This window comes from Podarcis erhardii (genome assembly GCF_964252035.2).
Source record: "Podarcis erhardii genome assembly, chromosome: 8".
NCBI lineage: Eukaryota > Metazoa > Chordata > Lepidosauria > Squamata > Lacertidae > Podarcis > Podarcis erhardii.
In genome coordinates, this window is record NC_138499.1 from 32,998,982 (window position 1) to 33,016,406 (window position 17,425).

Sequence of the window (17,425 nt, forward strand, 5' to 3'; positions counted from 1 at the left end):
ACCAATCCCACATTTTTGCACATTGTGACCAGTAATTTTGAGGTACTAAGGAGCTCTTCCACTCATTATAAGTTCTCTCGTCCCCAGATTTGTAAACCAGCAAAAGCTGTGGCCTAAAGCAGCAGGGTGGAAAAATCAGTTTTAGGTATGTACATACATCCTAACAAACACTTTTTGCCTACCTAAATTAACAGCTCCCAAATTGCAAAATCCACAATTGAAAAGTTACACCAAGGTGTTTTTTCCCTGCTTGCCAGATTTTTTTTTTTAAAAATCTACTTTTCCCTAACCACCCTACAGGCATCTAAATGTTTATTTGTCTTATGTTTAGAGTTATTTCAAAAGTATTGATCTAAGTCTTAATGGGAATATCAAAATATGCAACAAGAGGGAAAGTGCTGTAGCAGTGCAAGATCAACAGTTGCTCTTTTGTTTTTAAGGCATCTTTGAAGGGGAAAAGGTACGGCATATCTCTCACTACAAACTAATTTCCCCTGAAGCATCCTGGGAATTGTAGTGCTGGTGAGGTGAAGTGTTGAAGTTTTTTCTTTTCTTTTAGAAATGCCTGATACCCAGCTACACATACATAAACATAACTACAGTTCATTTGGAAAAAGGAATGACTAATTTATAGTTTAGGTGTTCCATAATTACTGAGGTGCCTCAGCAACTTTGTTTTCATGCTTCTAACAATTAAACTAGTTAGTGCTCTGGAAACTAATCTTGGATCTTCTTAATTAACTATAATCTATATTAATTAGTAGACACATGCTTTCACTTTAAGCCCAGACATTCTACTGCAAATAAGAATTTCTTTTGCCTAACTACTCATAAAACCCTCTGCTCCATTGCACTGCTTGAAGAAAAAGGTGAGGGGGTTGTGGTGGTCCTGGCATGCCGGACAAAGTCTTGCACTCTGGTGAGGCCTTGGACCTCATCACTGCATTGTGAGATTTTGAGCACAGCCTGAAGGCACTTGAAGCCAGAACCAGGAATGTGAGCTATATCAGCCCATCTGCTGCTTATGCACATCATGAGTTGCCAGGCTTCTGCAAATTAGAAGCAAACAACCCACTAGCCCAGAGAAGCACAATGGACTGGAAATCATCATCATCTCTGACAGGCCATTGGCTGGTCAGTTTTCACTGTATCTGGGGTAGTCTTCCTCCTGCATGCAACTGAGGTCCATAAGCTTCAGTTAGCTGCATGCGGCTATTTCAGTTCATTTCTTTTATTACTGTTTGTTTATACCCTTGGCAGAAGGGGTTGTTACAGATGCAGAAGAGCAGAGGGGAGGAGCAAGGGAGCCTGAGTTGAGACCCAGAGGATCTCAGCAAGAGGGAGAGAGGCAAGGCATTCATGGATTATGCTGTGGAGCCGACGCGCTTGACCCTGTGTTTTCTTTTTCCTTTTGATCTTCTTGTCCCCGATCCAGACAGAAGACGGAGAGCTGCCAGGTGAACTGTCTATTTTTATTTTGGCTTAGTTACACTTCAGGCGGCTCGGTTGTTTTTATGACTTGGGGAAACTCTCAGGTTCTGTCTTTCAAGACTCTTACTCTAAACCACGCCCAAAGCTAAGGCGGGTTACTTATGCTCAACAGTAGCTTGCAAAGACTCAAGCCACACACATGGAAGGAGGAAGGAGGAGTCTGGTGAGCTATCATCAGGCCATTGCATCATGGTGTTGCCAACTGTCTGCCCAGTGCTAATATGCTAGAGGTGTTCCTCGAAGGAAAGAACTACCTGCAATTAAGAAGAATGTCCAAAATGGCAGCCCCGCATCAAGTTTTCCCTGATGTGCAGTATGGCTTACTGCATGACCCCAGATGGGCTTTTCCATGCAACAGCCCATGGTATCACACAAGGGCAGAGAAATGCACAGTGTAATTACATTGCTATGCAAACAAAAGTTGTACTAGACACTGGCCACATTCACCCCGTACATTGAAAGTGCTAGGATACCATAACAGGCATGGCTTCCTCCAAAGAATTGTGGGAGCTGCGGTTTGTTAGAGTTGCTTCGAGTTGTTAGGAGGCCTCTATTCCCCTCACTTCACTGTATGGAAGTGAGAGCTGGACCATAAAGAAGGCTGATCGCCAAAGAATTGATACTTTTGAATTATGGTGCTGGAGGAGACTCTTGAGAGTCCCATGGACTGCAAGAAGATTAAACCTCTCCATTCTTAAGGAAATCAGCCCTGAGTGCTCACTGGAAGGACAGATCCTGAAGCTGAGGCTCCAATACTTTGGCCACCTCATGAGAAGAGAAGACTCCCTGGAAAAGACCCTGATGTTGGGAAAGATTGAGGGCACAAGGAGAAGGGGACGACAGAGGGTGAGATGGTTGGACAGTGTTCTCGAAGCCACCAACATGTGTTTGACCAAACTGCAGGAGGCAGTGGAAGACAGGAGTGTCTGGCTTGCTCTGGTCCATGGGGTCATGAAGCGTCGGACATGACTAAACAACTAAACAACAACAATTCCCCTCACAGAGTGACAATTCTCATAGTTCCTTATGAAAAGAAATTGATTGTTAAATCACCCCGGGAACTGTAGCTCTTAGAGAGAAACAGTGGTCTCCTAACAGCTATCCACATCCTTAACAAACTACAGCTCCCATAATGATTTGGAGGAAGCCATGGCTGTTTAAAGCGGTATCATCACACTTTATGTATGTAGTGTGAATGTGGCCATGACTGGGGGGGGCGGGGGGGGCAGGACAACTTGGTTCAGAAACCTTCGCTAATATTTGGTTGAGTGGATGGCTTCCCTCCTTGGACACTGGACTGCAGTTCTGTGCCACTCTTTTTCTAGCCTGATATTAGTTGCCTTTTGTGGCTTTTACTTTATTATTTTAATTGTAGATTGTGTTTGTTTTAATGGTTATGTTTCTGTAACTCCCCCTCACGCCGTTTGGTGAAAGGTGAGCTGTACATGAAAATAATCCATGAATAAAGCTGCCTCCTGCCCAATGTGTTGGACTACAACTCCCAGTGACTGGCTGTGCTGGCTGGGAGCTTGAGTTCAAGCATGTGGAAAGCACCAGGTTGATGAAGAGTGCAGTCTGGGACTACTGGTTTTGGCAGCAGCCCTGCATTTGTCATAGCATGTGCAGGGCTTCACAAAGTGCAGATTCATGTTTAACAACCTGAATAACATGGTCTGGTGTTGCCAGACCTGAAAAACACCCAAGGATACATCTACACCCTAACCCTGAAAAACACCCAAGGATACATCTTTTTCTTAGCGCATTTCATAGGCAGCAGACTGGAAAATCATACTGTGCAAGAGAGTCAAAACAAAAAATTCCTTCCAGTAGCACCTTAAAGACCAACTAAGTTAGTTCTAGGTATGAGCTTTCGTGTGCATGCACACTTCTTCAGATACACTGTGTATCTGAAGAAGTGTGCATGCACACGAAAGCTCATACCTAGAACTAACTTAGTTGGTCTTTAAGGTGCTACTGGAAGGAATTTTTTGTTTTGACTATGGCAGACCAACACGGCTACCTATCTGTAACTGTGCAAGAGAGTGATGATCAAGTGAATATTATACAGTGAGATATGCAACAGAGGGTGTTTTCATATTCAGAAGGTATGTCCTGCATGCAACTTCATTTCTTTGTCTTATCTTTATGTGGGAACACAATCTGTTTGGAATCTGCTTGTTAGTTAATAGCATAAAACTAGAAAACTATTGTATCGGTCTGTGTACACCACCTTTCTCTGTACTTTCCCTCTTTCTCTGTTCCTCACCACCCCCTTCCACTGTTAAGACAGGGATGGAAAACCTGCATCATTGGATTGCAGCTCCCATCAGCCCTAGAAAACATAGCCAAGGATGGTGGAAGATTTAGGCCCACATCTGGAGGGCCATAGGCTATCCATCCCACCTTAAGACATAGATGCCAGTTGCTTATACCAAGAGTTCTGTGTCACAGAAGCTAAAGATTGGCTCACACTTCCACCGCAGGGACCTCCATCCCATCAGAAGCATCTCCACTGGACTTTCTTTTCATTGTTTGGTGCCACTTACAGGAGTGTGACATTGGCTAGGTGAAAAGCAGTGCACAAGGCACCAGTCCCAGTCTGACAGGTGTTGGTGTACCTGGATGTGCTTTTCCTTTACAAGGGCAAATGCTGCATTTGGCTTCCGCTTTTTGGGGATAGGTTTCATTACATATGGGAAACACTTCCATGACAAAGAAAATACAGATGATTTCGTTTTTGCTATTGACCCATCTGATACCTAGTATTCCAACAACATCTCGAGGGCCACCGGTTCCTCATTCTTGGCTAAGAGCCATCCCCCACTAGGCATCACTTTATGTGCTTCAACCTGGCTTCTCGCATTACTGGAAGTCATTGGCATCACTGACCTCTTGCCATATTGGACGATGCAGGTGAGAACTATTGTAGCCAGGAACTAACTTCAAACCATGCTAGACCCACCTCAGATAATGTATCCAGAACCTGCCTGATGCTTTTCCAGAAAACATTCCTACCCTTTTAAAACCTAGAGTTGTGTTCAATGTTGGGGGCAAAACAACATTCTTAATTCTACTGTTCATATTTTCTACATCTGCACTTCCAGTTGATACGCTACATTGACTAGGACAGCATTCTCTTGCCTGGTGGTCTCTAGATTTCCTGTTATTGTTGTTGTTGGAACATTTATGCCCTACCTTTTCTCCAAGGAGCTCAAGGTGGCATACATGGTTCTCCCTCTCCCCATTTTATCCTCACAGCAACCCTGTGAGGTAGGAAAGCGACTGGCTCAAGGTCACCCAGCAATCCTCATGGCTGAGTGTGGATTTGAACCCTTCTCCCAAGCCTTAGTTCAATACTCTAACCACTACACCACCTTGGTCCTCTTTTTAAACTACAAAAAGGGTTTTTTTAACTACAAGTCCCATCAGCACCAGCCAGCATGGCCAATGGTCAGGCACAGTGGGAGTTTGTAGTCTACCAGCATCTGATACTGTTCAACAACATTTGGAGGACACCAGGTTGACCAGCCTTGGATATGCATTCAATTTCTAAATGTCTGTCTTCTGCTTTTCCATTCCATACTGTCTATATTCAAAACCAATGTATCCCAGAATTATTTATGCCAGTTGTGAAATATATCATCAGTTCAACTCACAGATCTTGCCATCGCATCTTATTAGGAGCATGAGAATTAAAGAAGCTTTTCCCACATTACTGCTTTAAAGCCTTTTGTTTATGTTTCCATCGCCCTTCGCCACTTACTGTATATCTGGAGGAATTGCAGCTCCTAGCCAAGTGAAGAGGAGTAATATTGGAAAAAGAGTTATTGACCTTTAGCTCAAGAGAACAGTGTGGAGTCTTGTGGACATAAAGAGCAACACTCCAGTAACTCAACTAGTACTGTATCCACGTTGATGTTTGAATTAAACTCACTCCATGGATGTGTGCATGTAGAGCACTTGACAGCCTACAGGGGGCGGTGATGCATGCCCAGATTGGTGCATGCGCAAGCACATCAGTTCATCACAGTTGCAAGCTCCTGAAACCTTAGGTACATGCCACAAATACTTTGCATGCTGTAGTGGGAGTCAGTTGTTGTGTCTCTGCTCACAAGTTATTTTTGATAATCCAGACATGCTTCCATCAAAGCTCAGTTGACACAGCATGTTGCATTGGTAGGAATGGCTAAAAAAAAACGACGCAAGGCTCTCATTAAAAAGTTGCCACATGCAAGACAGAAACAGTAACAAGGGGCGGCTTTGTTCTTAAAAGTTTGCACTTTTTGACAGAAGACTGAAAGCCCAATGCAATTTGGTGGCACCTCTCAGGATCGAAGCTGTTTAGAGGGAATGTCTGAAGAACGTATAAATTGTCATTATATTACAATGATATTACAGCACTATATTACAGCTGGTGGCTGTTACCCATTCTTTTGTATAAACTAAGTAGCAGTTTAGAATTTGGTTCTTTGCAGGGCTTCTGGAAACCTCTGACTTGCAATCTGCTGCAGCATCCTTCTGATCTTATCATGACTGGAATATAGGAATCTAAACTCTGTACATACATTGTCAGTTGCTCTTCTGCATTGTTATTTTTTCTTTGCTTGACATAATCATTCTAAAATCTAACACGTTATACTCACTGAGGCCACAGAACTCATTGGTTAAAAGTAAAGATTTCTGCCATGCTTCCTAGAAGCCTCTCACTATTGCAGAATATTAGAAATGCTCTCCATTGGTTTCAATAGGACAATCAAGTACGTGCTTAAATATCACCTACTGACACCAGCGGGTTGTAAAAATGCTTAACTTTGGGTCACATTCTAAAGCTGCAATCCTAACGCCACTTACCTGGGGATAATCACCATTCAATAGGAGTTGCTCCTGAGCAGACATAGTTAGGACTGTGATGTAAAGCTACAATCCTGTATGCATTTACCTGGGAATAAGCCCCAGTGGACTGACTAGAACTTGTTGCCAACCAGACAAGCATAAGGTTGCACAATAATATATTTCTTGTGTGCTCCTCAGCAGCAGGAAAAGGTGTGAAACACCCACACCAGATTCTCAAATAGGCTTCAAGGTCCCCAGGATTTCATTTCCATTTTCCTCATTAGCAATTTGAAAGTAATACATGATAGACTTCCAGTCTGTCCTTTGGTGCTCAACACTTCTTTCATCTCTAAGCCTCCCCTCCATTAAGAAAACTCCCTGATATTTTACAAAATGTACAGGTTGTTTAAGGACATGCAAATGCTAGGCATTATTTCTCCTTGACTTCACAGAACCTGCTCTTGTCAGGCTCATATGACATCAAGCTGAATACCAATCCAAAAAGCTCAAGTAGAATAAAGTTGAGGCGTCTCATTCCCACCCACTGATAAATTTACAGGCGCCATTAGGAATACAGCAGAAGATCATCGGCCAGAAACACACATCAGCATCCTAATTGCTTCATAATAGATTAAAAGGCATAATTTTTTCATTACACTCACTCCAGTGCATTAGGGTAGACGTTCTTTTAAAAATTATTTCAAAGTAGCATAAATCATGGCTCAAGAGAAAATAGTATCTGCCTAGGACTAGTCCTAGTCTTGTGGGGAAAGGTACAAGATATCAGTTCAAAACCAAAATAATGATAATGTTGCTGAGTGTCCAGTTCGCTTTTAATTAATTTTAATTCGCATAACTCTTCATACGAGTCCATTCATACAGAAAGAAAATGATTCTTCTAAGGTTGACATCTTCTGTGGGAGCTGAGAATAAACCATGGTTTAAAATGAGTGGGCAACCACATTCTCTTGGGAATAGTCCGTCAGGCACCACATATCAACTCTGGATGGAGCTGAAACCAGGCATGGATATAGGTGGAACCTGGTAAGTGGAATCATCCCTTCTCCTCCCATTCTTCCTCTTCTTCCCTGCCCACCAAGTGAGGAATAAAAATTTCTTTGGGAAATTTACCTGGGGGCTGCATAGATCTCGAGACACAACATCCAGCAACCTCAGTTTGTCCATAGCTAGCGCCCACCTGTCTGCCTTCTTATAACTACTGTGCTACCTTGGTACTCGAACAGCTTTGCTCCCGAATGCTGCAAACCCAGAAGTAAGTATTCTGGTTAGTGAACGTTTTTCAGAAGCTGAATGTCTGACACTGCTTACGCGGCTTCCTTTGCAGGAAGCTGCCGCTGCCAATTGGAAGCTGCGTCTTGGTTTTTGAACGTTTTCGGGAGTCGTACAGACTCCAGGAATGGATTAACTTCGAGAACCAAGGTACCACTGTAATCCGGATGGTGGTCACCTTCCTCCTCCTCAGTCACAGTGCTGCTGTTGCAGAATTTAGCAAGGAGAAGGACAGGGACAAAACTAGAATTAGTCACCTCTGCCAGTCATTGACTCTGTCTGTCTTGGCCTGTCACTATCAGAGAATCATAAAATTGTAAGGACCCAAAGGCTCATCTAGTCCAACCCTTGCTAAAGAACCACAGCTAAAGAATTCATAACACATGGCCATCCAATCTCTGCTTAAAAACTTTGTGTGAATGAGAATCCCCCAGATCTAGCTTCACCTACTATTGGCCTTCTCTGTTTCTTCCACCCTACCAGTTCCTGTGAGCAAAACAAAGGAGACTTGGTTATATGAAATGTGCATGCTTAGATGTTCATATGTGTTTGCATCCCCTTTGGTTAAACAGGAAAGGGAAATAAGTTCAGTATTTTGGTTCCCTAAAGGAATGAACAGTAGAACCAAACAACAGTGAGATTGATCAGTGACTATAGACGTCTCAACATCTGATCAACTATAGTCACCCCCTGGACCTCATTATTGGTTAGTTTTACTAGTCACCTCCTCTCGTAAACATTGACATTGGCTTTGTTGCTGTTTCCATAATCAAAAGAGATACAAGCATACCTTAGCACTGTGCAACCCGTTCACCCAAGTTTCCATTCTTTTCAAGTTGTGTCTGACATCAGTCTTGTTATTTATAGCTTTATATGCAGCAAAATATTTATTCCAAGCTCCAGTGAGGGTGGTTATTGTAAATGCCAGTGGATTATTTACGAGGCATAGCTAATTATTTCTATAAATGCCTCTTTTAAATAGGTAGGATTATTTGGGTATTAAGATCTTTTTGAAGTTCCTTGGTATTTTTTCCCCTAAGGAGCGAAGCTATGAAGAAGTGTGTGTAGCTAATGATATGAAAGCACATCTTTACGTATGGTTTTGTTTAATTGTAGTATTAACAATACTTGGATAAAATGAATACATCAGATAATACTGAATTACATTTTAATTTCGATGGAAGTATACAACAATCCCCCATGATCAGTCTCTGAATGTATTTTGATAATGAACAACAGAATAATCAAAGACATAAAATAATTAAAAACTCGTTTTAAAAAGAACTATTTTAAAAACATACAAATATATGCTTATAATGCTGGGATGTGATTCATTTACTTCACTATTAGCAACAGCAGCCATATAATCAGGTTCAACTAAAATAGTGTTGTGAGATGGGGGTGGGTGAGTAGGAGAAGGTTAATAGGTTGAGAATGACTGTCAATGCTCCTTAATAAGGAGTGGCAAAATTGCCAGGCATATCTTCTGTTAGGGGAATTACAGATGAATATTCCTAGAAGCCAAAGAGATAGTTGAGGACTTACCCTGCTGCTTCAACTCCAGCCACACAGGTGGGGCAAGCCAGATGTGAGGAGAACAAATGAGTATATTCAGAAGTCAGGCTACTGTTTTTGGAGAACACACACTAAACCTTTAAAGCAGATTCAAAGCACATTCTTTTCCTCAAAGAATTATGAGGACCGTAGTTCGCCACTCACAGAGTTACAATTCCCAGCACACCCAACAAACCACAGTGCTCAGAATTCTCTGAGGAAGAAAATGCACTTTGAATGTGCTTTAAAGGTATATTATGTACACAGCCACTGAGAAAGTGACAAGAAGAGAGCAGGCTATGGGGTGTACCTTCTGAGGGACTGCTTCTTTCTGAAAATCTGATTTGCGTAAGTAGATCTGTTTGAATGCTTCAGCTGGCTGTCTCCCCCTATGATCAAGCTATATATTTGTAAACAAACTCAAAAATTATGAAACGTCATCAGCCTCCAGTGCCCTCCTTCCAAAGGGAAACCAAATCAACAGAAGCATTATGCCTTGGAATTGCCACACCAATCAAAGTGGATCGAGTTAACACTATAAAATGAGTGCAGCTGCTTCTCTCCCCAATTAAAGTGCCTGTTTTTATCCATCAGTTGCCACCAAACAGAATGTTAAAAATTAGGTGGGTAAGTACTGCTGTGTTTAGCTTATTTATTTATGATCTTCAAACCTACCCTTTAAAAACCTCTAAGCAGCTTACAAAAATACAACATAAAAACAAAGAAACTGTATCATAAAAATAGATACTACATAAAAAACCAGAACAGCAGTACTGTAAAATCAGATAAAAACAGGAATTCAGTAATCACAAAGTTACGGGTCTGGGGAAAGATATGTATCATTACAACATGTCTGAAAGCAAATGATGGATAATGGAAGGGAATAGTATTCGCCCATTTGGGGTCAGCGCCCTGTGAGGTGCAGCAACCCAGAAGAGCTAAGTCAGGAGAATCTGTGGCCAGCCCTCCAGATATTGTTGGATTCAAATCCCCATCAATCCTTGACAACATTGCCATATCTATAGAGTCATAGATCCCTCACCCCGGATCTAAATGACCTTACAGGTGTATAGAGGAGGAGGCTAATATTTCTGTATATCTTGTGAGGTCTTCGGGTGAAGGGCAGTATATAAATTTAATGAATAATAAAGGTAATGATAACATTTCTACCTGAATAGTCAACAGGGTGACCAGACACAAAGTAGTAGCTTGCTATAATCTTGAACAACTGAAAATAATTGAGACTTTTAGCCCTCAGCTGCACAGCTACCAAAGGGTTAATAACCTGAGCACCATCTTCCTTTTCCCTGGTCCCATTCATCTCCCTTTCAACATTGACCTATTCCATATACAGTGGTAGCTCGGGTTACATACACTTCAGGTTACAGACTCCGCTAACCCAGAAATAGTACCTCGGGTTAAGAACTTTGCTTCAGGATGAGAACAGAAATCGTGCTCCGGTAGCGTGGTGGCAGCGGGAGGCCCCATTAGCTAATGTGGGCTTCAGGTTAAGAACAGTTTCAGGTTAAGAACGGACCTCCGGAACGAATTAAGTTCTTAACACGAGGTACCACTGTACCCTTCTTTACTAAATATGAAGATAAAATATGCCACACTCTGGTGGTTATTAATCTCTTTTTAATGCATGGAGTACAATGGCCTTATCTGGTTTTCTTTGTGTCTCATTTATATAATTAGAACATATTTTCCTATTTTGTATCTCCCATTGTGCAGACACAGTTTGAGTCCCCCCCCCAAAAAAAAAGTTGTTACCAGACACTCATTTAGATATATCATTCCTCTCAAAGCCCATTGAGCTTCAGACATTTTTTTTACAGTCAGTGAATATTTTTAATGAATTGCAGTCTGCCTAAATTAAAATGCAGCACATGTGTAAAAGGACGTCAGTGGTACCATCAAAGATATATTCAGTATACTATGATATTTCTGTCTCTGAGAGAAGTTCCGTTAGCTGGCTCAGGAATTCCTGTTTGGAATGGGTATTTGCAAAGTGAGAAAGCAGGCATTAATCATATCATCTGTACGCAGGCTGAGATCCTACCTGCCTGCAGACTGTCTCACCAGAGTGGTGCATGCTCTGGTTATCTCCCGCTTGGACTACTGCAATGCGCTCTATGTGGGGCTACCTTTGAAGGTGACCCAGAAACTGCAACTAATCCAGAATGTGGCAGCTAGACTGGTGACTGGGAGTGGCCGCCAAGACCCTATACACTGGTCCTGAAAGACCTACATTGGCTCCCAGTATGTTTCCAAGCACAATTCAAAGTGTTGGTGCTGACCTTTAAAGCCCTAAACAGCCTCAGTCCAGTATACCTGAAGGAGCGTCTCCACCCCCATCGTTCAGCCCAAACACTGAGATCCAGCGCTGAGGGCCTTCTGGTGGTTCCCTCACGGTGAGAATGAGGTTACAGGGAACCAGGCAGAGGGCCTTTTCGGTAGTGGCCTCCACCCTGTGGAACGCCCTCGCATCAGATGTCAAGAAAGTAAGGCAGCCCTATTTAGGGAAGTTTTTAATGTTTGATAGTTTGTCGCTTTTATTATTATTATTAGTAGTAGTAGTATTCTGTTGGGAGCTGCCCAGGGTGGTTGGAGAGATGGGTAGGGTATAAATGATGTTTGTTTGTTTGTTTGTTTGTTTGTTTGTTTGTTTGTTTGTTTGTTTTATTACTACTACTACATAAGAGCCATACTGGAGCAGACCAAAGGCCCATCTAGCTCAGCATCCTGCTCTCACAGGATTTGTGATAGGGGCTTACAAAAAGTTGGTGCTGATGAGTCAGAGAATACTGAAGCAGAAGAAAATCATCTTGCACAGAATGAACCAGCTTGCCTCGTAAAGAACTTTCTCGGCAGGTTTGCAGCTTTTGGCAGTGGGACGTATTAGACAATGAAGAAGTAAATTGGCAGCCTTTAAGGAGGAAATTACCCTGAAAGGCAAAATCCAGGTGGAAATTCACACGGCCCTTGACCGCTGCTCCCCTTACATTTCCAAAACAAGTGTTCACTTTTTTCACACTTCTGCACTTGGCGTCAGCATGATGGCACACACACCCTCCTGTAATACATCATCAGATAGCATTTCACAGTATGCCAGCATACCGGAGCATAATATCTCTGCAAGCCTAAGATCTTTGAAGATTTATGACTCTGTTTTCCAAGCATCAGAGTGTAGCTTTGCTCCTTGCTTAAAAAGTGATGCCAGCATGAAAATTTTATCTGCCCATGAAGCTTGGAGGGGGGGGGCAGGAATACTGTTCCATCATGCTAGAATTTTCTATAATAAAAGCCTCATTCTTCTAACAATGCGGTAATGTGATGGATGCTATATACTATATTGGCCCAAATATAAGACGCACCTGCAAATAAGCCACACCTTTAAGACTGAAGGAGGGAAAAGAAAAAAAGACAAAACCTGGGCTGTTTCCGGGGGGGGGGGAGACGCACTGCTTTGCCAACGGCCTTCTCCCCTTCCCCCATCTTTCTGGCGGCTTGGGGGAGGCTTAGGAGTGGCGAGCAGACTGCACACCATTGGCCCACACTCCCGGGCTGCTCTTGGGGGGGGGGCCACCAGCAAAGCGGTACGACTCCCCCCCCCCAAGAGCAGCCCAGGAGCATGGGGCAATGGCACGCAGCCCACCCGCTGCTCCTAAGCGTCCTCCAAGCTGTTGGGGGAAAGGGAAGGTCACGAATATAAGCCACATTTTTAACTTTTCGCTATCAGAATTTGGAGAAAAGGTGCCGCTTATATTCAGGCCAATACGGTAAGTAGCAGCTTGGGAGTACTTCTGGACCCACTGCTGTTGCTTGAGGCTCAGATGGCCTTGGTGGCATATAATGCTGAACTACACATAGACATACACACACCTCTATCTCAATCCTAAGTGGCCAGAGAAGGACTATATAATAAGATATATTTGGTCTTTTTACTTCTCTCTTTTTCTTTTTACCAAATTGTCTGGATTCTGATTTATCCATGATCTCATACCCATCCTGCGTTTGGGGGGGGGGTAGTGTTTTGTGTGGTTTTTTGTATGTATGCATTTTCTTTTTTTATATTTTGGGAACTTAATAAAAATAATTTTATATTTTATATTAGGTCTTTCCTAGCCCCTTTATAGAACCTGCCATGCAAGAGACACACACACACCCATTAGAGTTATTAGGGCAGCGCCTATTGTTCACTGGGGTTTTATTTTGTCTGCCTTCTAGTGAATTGGGAGGGAGAAGCTTAAACCTTGCATAAGCACAACAGCTGTACGTGCAGCCTTCCTTTGTTTGAGCACTGCTTGCACACTTCTGTGAGGTCTGATGCAAGTTTGATGTGGCCCAGTGTGCCTGAACCCCCCAGTGATGTTCTCAGCTCCTTCCGCAGCTAAGATTTTCGGGGAGAAGTGCAAAGGTCATGCATAGGCCATCATGCATGTTTATTTTGAGTATCTAGAAAGCTGCAACTAGCCAGGGGAGACATGTCTGGCACCAACCTTTGCTCTTCCAGTGTTTCCTATGTTGCATTATAGTTTGAAGGGGCCCCAAGAGCTGGAGGATATCCGCAAGGGAATGCACACATTCACTGCTTCGGGAGGTAGCATTTTATCCTGCCCTTTATGTTTTATTTACTATGCACCAGATGATGCATTAATCTAAACGCTTTGATTTTCAACCATGCAAGGAAGCACAAGGAAAAGAAAAGGTAGAATGACTATTGTGGTTGACTGCTGAGACTAGTGTTTTTGGTGGCGCTATAGGATATAAAAGGTAACATTTTAAAGACTTCTAAAGCTCCATTGTGATCAAGTACAATTAATTTAGGCAGTGTCAACTGGAATTAGAGACTATGCTTTCTGCAGAGCTGCAAAACCCTATCTCCTAATTGCTATGTGCCACAGCAGCTGAAAGACATACCTTGTGCTTTTTAAAACAATAATATATACTTTTGTCATTCCTACAATAATACATAATGACACCCAATTGCTAAACCAGTTGTTCAGTGCAGCTCTTTCTTGACTTTTTGGGCTTGTCCATTCATTCAGCAGTTGCACACTTGACTCCCTTCCTGGTAACAGTGGGTGGTTATCCTCAAGTTATACAGGTTACTACAACATGTTGTGTTGCTTAAAACTACAGTGTTATGGAAGAAACAATACATTTTCCCAGTTCATTTGTTTCAAGGGAATTTGACTGTATTTTACTCATATGATAACGGGGGGATACCTGTGGGTACCTTCCAAACCAATGACCCTGTGTCTATGAGGTTAAATTTAGGAAGGATAAAGCTGCTGAACCAGCCAAACCAATTCCTTTGTTAAGGTGTTAGTCTTATTTGACTAGTACAGCCATGTGCATGTCCAAAGAGGTTGCGTAGTTGCTATGGAGATAAATGGGTGAGATTCTTTCCATCTCACCTAGCTGGATGCCACAACATTCTAGGTTGGAAAACAATAAGGCAAGAGGGCATCTGTGTGTGCACACGATTGCGTGCTTTGTGCTAAACCCAAAGCTGTGACTTGGTGTTTCCCTGGAAACCTAATGGGGAGGCAATGGGGAGAGTGTTTGTGCTGTGAACCCCTGCCTCCTATGCTCAGGCTGTATGTATGTGTAAGAAAACACTGTACAGTATGTTAGCAATAATACTAATAATAGCAATAATAATAATGACACCACAGTCTCCATTGGCATTCATTCCAAGGAAGTTGAATCCTGGACAAACACTGGAACCTCTGGAGTCTTTTGCTGCTCAGAGATTGAGGTGCATGCAGCAATAATATATAATATTATAGAAGCAGAAATAGTGAGGGACAAATAGTGGTAATGGGTGTGGATGGGTGGGTACACACACACACATTTGTTTCAAATTCTTGGGAAATAAGTAGGTTGATTTGTAACTCATGTATATTTAAAAAATAAACCTAACACACACAGAAATCCAGGGCTGCATTCTGTCTTGAGCTACATTTTTGAGCTCGCGTGTGGTATATCATTGAATTTTTTCTCCCCTCACTAATGCCAACATATATTCCCCTCTCCCAGAAAGGGAATATCTGGAGATATTCATTATCCATGTTGCTTCCCACAGATTTATTTAAAGTAGGCTACAAATTGCCTCCAGGCTTGCAACATCAGATTACAGGGGCTATCGGTTTGCATTAGTCACAATAACAGGCATTCCTACGACTATGAGGCTTGCAGGGCACTGGTTAAGAATTGATGCTACCCAACTGTTTCGTTTTAATTCCTATTCTCTGCACAGGAATCTCAGCCAAAACAACTTGAATTGGGCTTCATGATGAGTAGACCACCTGCCTTAAAGAAAACGGAACATCCTGCTTGGCAGGGGGTTGGACTCGATGGCCCTTGTGGTCTCTTCCAACTCTATGATTCTATGATTCCTAGCTTTCTTAAAAATGCTAAATTACATGTGCCAGTCCTGAATCTATAAGTCTGGGGTGCCAAAAGGAAGGAGGAATTTCTACTCCTGTTCCTGTGGACACATATTTATAGATGTTTTAAACCAGAGAACATTGGTGCACTATACAAATAGGACCGTGCAGTTTTAAACATGGGGTGGGTGGCAACTCCCACTAACCTCCCTAAATTTCTTGTCTCTATTTGTATAGAGGCTGTACAAGCCATTTTTCATATGGCTGCATTCCCTTGTGACATCATCCTCTCACCCTCCAGGTGTCCTTTCTTTTGGATCAATAACCACAGAAATCCACAAAGGCTTCTCTTCAAATTCTAGGCATGCTGATTTGAGTAGTATTCTTTGCTGCCTTTGCTCTTTTTTTTACCCATTAAGCTACATATTCATTCTGATTGCACATGACTTGTCAAGAAAATGCCAGTGATTCTATTGAATTCCACTACATTTGAAGTATCTTGTAAGATGGAGCTCCCAGGCTTGAACATTTACTCAAACAAGTGGGTTATAGCTACAAAGTCAATATGACATCTAGAAAGTCGGAGAGTCAGGCATTAGGTCAATTTACAGTGCAGTCAAATGCCTGTTAATTCTACAGCAAATACACTGTTCAGTGAGGTTTACACTCAGATAAGTGCATAGATTGTGCTGTAAGGATTACAGCAAAATCCTATGCATTGACAGGTGGGTGGCCTTATGGATCTGTCATAAGTGGTTCACAGGTGTGGGGAGCACAGGATCCAACTTGCTGGTCAGATTTTGTTCCTCACACCTACTCTAACCACTACAGTGGTACCTCGGTTTAAGAACTTAATTCGTTCCGGATGTCTGTTCTTAACCTGAAACTGTTCTTAACCTGAAGCACCACTTTAGCTAATGGAGCCTCCTGCTGCCACCGGAACACGATTTCTGTTCTCATCCTGAAGCAAAGTTCTTAACCAGAGGTACTCTTTCTGGGTTAGCGCAGTCTGTAACCCGAAGCATCTGTAACCTGAAGCGTATGTAACCCGAGGTACCACTGTACATGGATTTAGGGCTGGGCGATGTATCTATACATCATCCCAAATCGGTCTGAAGTCAACATCATGGTAATGGTTTCATAATACAGTGGTACCTTGGTTTTCGAAAGTAATCTGTTCTGGAAGACCGTTCAACTTCCAAAACGTTAAAAAACCAAAGTATTTTCTTATAGAAAACTCAATACGGAAGCCACGTGGCACGTTCAACTTCCAAAAAGCTTTAAAAAACCAAAGCAAGTTACTTCTGGGTTTTTCGAAAACCGAGATCCCACTATATTCAACATAATAATATATCACGAAAACTATATGTGTATTTGCTGTGTAAAAAATCACGATGTGGGGAAAATCGTGAAGCCGGTTATTGCTTCTCTCATGATTCATGCCACCCCTGTTGTTCTCTACATACCATTGGAGGTTGGATTTTATAAACCTCAGGTCACTTTAGACTTTGCAACTCTATATCCCCCAACACAAAGTCTCCTGCACATGTTCAACTTAGCACTATATCCAAACCGCCCATCTTGGTCTGTTTCTCCTGGAGAAATCACAGACAGTAAGCCATACCTCAAAGCTTGGATGCAGCTCATGGTTTGACTGGTGCAAGATAAACCATGATCCTGGGTTCAGACATAATGCTAAATGAATCAATGGCTTAGTTTACAGCAGCACAGCCAAATAAGATGAAAAGTAGCTGTAATGTTTTCCAGGGAAACCAACATATTTGCTCATTTACACTAAGGCTATGTAGTTGTTAGGATCTCTGCCGGATTCCTACTCATGTGTAGGACCTCCTGACAGT